The sequence below is a fragment of the Octopus bimaculoides genome, chromosome 26, assembly GCF_001194135.2.
Source record: "Octopus bimaculoides isolate UCB-OBI-ISO-001 chromosome 26, ASM119413v2, whole genome shotgun sequence".
In the NCBI taxonomy this organism is placed as follows: domain Eukaryota; kingdom Metazoa; phylum Mollusca; class Cephalopoda; order Octopoda; family Octopodidae; genus Octopus; species Octopus bimaculoides.
Genome location: NC_069006.1, coordinates 9,405,645 through 9,410,056, shown reverse-complemented (window position 1 = coordinate 9,410,056; position 4,412 = coordinate 9,405,645). Strand labels below are relative to the sequence as shown.

The window sequence follows — 4,412 nt, the reverse complement described above, 5'->3', positions numbered from 1 at the left end:
CCCACATTATACTTGGGTGTTCACTCTTCTACTTGTTCCCTTAAAGGGGAGGGGGGTTAAATACTGGTTTGGGTGTTCTGTGGCAGCCACACCCTTCTCTTGCTTCTGTTGAGGGATGGAGGAAGGGGGGTGGTTTTTGTCCCCCTCTTTTTTTCTTCCCATCTATTGCTTCTGTTTCAGTCTTGGGGTGGGGGTGGGGTTTGGTCAGGTACAATCACTTTTTTTTTTTTATTTACTCTGCCATTTTCCATTATCTCTGTTGGGGTCTTTGGGAACTCTTTGTGTGTACGATTGTCAGTTATGGTTCTTTTACACCTCGGTCTTTCTTCATTCTTCCTTTATTTGGTTCTTCCAAGAAATACCTTTATTTCTTCTATCAGCTTTGCTTTCCCCCCACCCCCGCCTGGGACAGGGGCGGTTATGCTTCTCCCTTCCTCCCCACTTTCTTACTGCTGTTGTCGGATGACGTTACATTTATTGTTGCAGTTGCAAGGTTTCATTACATCTTTCAATTGCAGGAATCTTCCACTTGACAGAATCCAGTTCATTCCAGTTTCAAAAACTCTTGCGTTGGATCCATCCCTTTGAGCCCCCAGAACTACAAGAAGGGTCCCTCGAACAGTCTTCCTCAAAACTATTCAACACCATTAAACCCTAACCCTGACCCCTGGTTCTATGATACAAACTTCATTTTAAAACCTTCCCTCGAATCAAAATTTCTTCAAGCACCAGCTTAATAATAATAATCCTTCCTACTATAGGCACAAGGCCTGAAATTTTGGGGGAGTGGGTCAGTCGATTACATTGACCCCAGTACTTAATTGGAAAAGATGAAAGGCAAACCCAACTTTGGTGGAATGAGTTTGCTTAATAATAACAATAATAATAATGGTTTCTGATTTAAGCCTGGGGTTAGCAATTTTTAAGAAAGGGCTAGTTGATTATATTGGCCCCTATAACTTGACTAGTATTTCATTTTATCAAACTTGGTAGGATGAAGGGCAGGATCAATGTTGATGAGGTTTGAACTCGGAGCAGTTGAAATGGGAGCTGCAATGAAATGCCACCGAAGCATTTTGTCTGGTGCTCTACCGATTCCTTCCAGTTCACCAACCGTCACCAGTGAAATGACTTATTTTACTAAATTCTTATTTTAAAAATGAATCCAAACAAAGACAAAGTATTTTTACCAGAAATGGTTGAAAGAGGTATTTGGTTGGGTGGGGTGGGGGGTATTTACATTGATGAAACAATTATCATTATAATTAGGGCAGTGAGCTGGCAGGATCGTTAGCACCCCGGGCAAAATGCTTAGCAGTATTTTGTCTATCTGCACATTCTGAGTTCAGATCCCACTGAGGTCAAATTTGCATTTCATCCTTTATGGGTCAGTGAAATAAGTATCAGCTGAGCACTGGGGTCAGTGTAATCAACTTAGCCCCTCCCCTCAAATTACTAGCCTTGTGCCAAAATTTGAAACAGTTATTATTAAAGTGGCATGCTGGGCGAAATGTTTAGCGGTATTTCGTCTGTCTCTACGTTCTGAGTTCAAATTCTGCCGAGGTTGACTTTGCCTTGCATCCTTCCATACCAGTTATGCACTAGGGTCAGTGTAATTGACTAGTCCCCTCCGGCAAAATTTCAGGCCTTGTGCCTTATTAAGGCAGCATGCTGGCAGAATTGTTAGCATGCTGGATGAAATGCTTAGCAGTATTTCACCTGCTCTGTTCTGAGTTCAAATTCCGCCGAGGTCAACTTTGCCTTTCATCCTTTCTGGGTCGATAAAATAAGTGCCAGTCGAGCACTGGGGTTGATGTAACTGATTCATCCTCACCTCCCCACAAGCTGCCCTTTTGACAAAATTTCAAACCATTATTATTGAGGCAGTGAGCTGGCAGAATCGTTAGCACACTGGGCAAAATGCTTAGTAGCATTTTGTCCGTCTTTATGTTCTGAGTTCAAGTGCTGCCAAGGTTGACTTTGCCTTCCATCCTTTCGGGGTCTATATAATGAAGGCAGTGAACTGGCAGAGTCGTTAGCACACCGAGCGAAATGCTTAGCGGTATTTCGTGTGTCTTTACGTTCTGAGTTCAAATTCTGCTGAGGTCAACTTTGCCTTTCATCCTTTCGGGGTTTGATCTTATCGACTGGCCCCACTCCCCAAAAGTATCGGGCCTTGTGCCTATAACAGAAAGGATTGTTATTATCGAGCTGGCAGATTCATTAGTAGCATTCTCCCAACTCCTTATGTCCCCTATTCAAATGCCAGTGAGGTTGACTTCATCTTTTCAGGGTTCATAAATCAAATAACAGGCAAATACTAGGGGTCATTATAATTGGCTTTTCCACTTCTTAAATTTACTGGCCTTGTGCCAAAATTTGCAAAAATTATTATTGTTATTGTTTGTTAAGAGTAGTGGGTGTTGTGGAGCAAGATTGTTGATGTTTAACTCTTGTTTCATACTAAACCACCAGAAACCACAAACTTCCAAAAGTCAAACCATTCTGTTTTTGAAAATGTTTATATTTAAAGTTAAAATCTCCCATCATAATTTTATATAAGAAAGTTTTGTTAAAATATGTTCCAAACACCAGCTTTTCATGATATTTTTTACCCAGTCCCTCCAAGTTTTTTTTCATTATTTTCAGAACACACATCCAGTAAGGATTTAATCAGGGTTATTAAAAGATTAATATTCAATTCCATGGCATTGTGCCCTGGGTTGGTATACTTTTAAGATGATTTTCACCTTTCAATCAAGTGGGGTTGAGAGTCATGTACTGGTGTCAAAGCAATTGATCCTCAAAGCCATCTACAAATCTGTAGTCTTGTGCCGATGCCAAACAAAATTGTTGCTGCTGCTGCTGCCGCTGCCATCACCGCCATAATGATCCACTAAGTTTTCTTGGCAAGAGACATAATTTCTTGTTTCCCTCAACTGTTACAATCTCCCTCCCCACTGAAAATTTACAACAATTAACGTCAAAATAAGACACCACCACCTCCACCACTTGTTAACCCACATTCTGTTGCTTCTTCCTAGAGTTGTTTTTCATTGTTGAAATAGCTAAATGGCTAAAGTGACTCAGTGATTTCTTGACATATTTCATTGTTCTTTCCGAAACCCCAGTTTTACTAAACTGTTGGAAATTGGCACCAGAACTCGCTCCCATTAAAAATAACAGAACAAAATATAAAGTGAATGTTACCTGTGATAGACTATCAATCTTTCCATGGGTAGGTTTTTTTCTCTCTCTCTCTCTCTCTCTCTCTCTCATCTGCTCAGTATTACAAAAACAACAGGATTAACTTTACAATTTATGTTTTTCTTTTGATAAGTTGTTCATCTTCGTTGAAGTATTCCCAAATTCCTTGTCCATCCTTTCTCACTCTTTTTTTTCTTGCTTTTACTGTTTACTGCTGTCTTCATAAAAAAAAAAAAACTTTCCCAATGCAGTCTTCCGCCTTTTCTTCTTTGAAGAAATTGTTTATCAAATATTTTCCCCTGCCTCCTTTTATATAACATTCATCTGATGCTTCTAAATTTAGTTATTGTCTGTCTGGCCAACACATCTGGTCATTTTGTGAAAGGTTAAAGCATTTAACCACTTTGTTTGACCAACATACGCATTTACTTTTTCTGTTTCTTCAACACATTTAGTTGTGTTTGACTGGTGTTTATTTGTTGTGCCTGGCCAACACATCTGATCTGGCTGTCATTGTTCTGTCTGGCCAACACATCTGGCTGTCATTGTTCTGTCTGGCCAACACATCTGGCTGTCATTGTTATTTCTGGTTAACATATTTGGCTGTCCTTGTCATGTCCGACCAACACATTTTGCTGTCATTGTTATTTCTGGCCAACACATCTGACTGTAATTGCAGGATCTGTTATGTTTATCCAACACATCTAGCTGTCATTGTTATGTCTGTTCAAACACATCTGCCTGTTGTCATAGTATCTGGCCAACACACCTGACTGCCGTTGTTATGTCTAGTCAGCTCATCTGATCTGGCTGTCGTATGTTTTCTCTCCAACAAATACCTCCAATTATGTCATGTCTCCAGCCAAAAGGTTTCTCTCTCTATTTTTCTCCAAGTGATCCTTCAACATTATTGTTCATTTTTGCTGAAGTTGAAGTTAACCTTTATTTTTATTATGATTATTATTATTATTATCATGATTATTGTTGATCCTTGACTAATCACCATTAATTCTCGCCTTTTAATTGTTAATCGTTGCCTTTTTTTAAATCATTCTCTATCTCCTTCCTCGTTGTCTTCATTTTCTTTCTTGATTCCTTGGACCCTTTTTTTTCTTCCATGCTCCCCCCCCCCATCTTTTACCCTGGGTTCGATTGTTTATTACAAAAACACTTCTAAGATTAGACCTTAATTAATTTGGGGGAGA

General features: G+C 39.6%; 1 long non-coding RNA gene across 1 annotated transcript in view; it reads left to right on the top strand.

Moving 5' to 3' along the window:
* The first annotated feature begins 6 nt into the window (after positions 1-6).
* The window catches only part of LOC128250900 (uncharacterized), an 8,212-nt gene continuing 3,806 nt past the window's right edge, over positions 7-4,412 (top strand). Inside the window, exon 1 of the long non-coding RNA XR_008266833.1 lies at positions 7-3,238. This is a non-coding gene — a long non-coding RNA (uncharacterized LOC128250900). The remainder of the gene's footprint in view (positions 3,239-4,412) is intronic.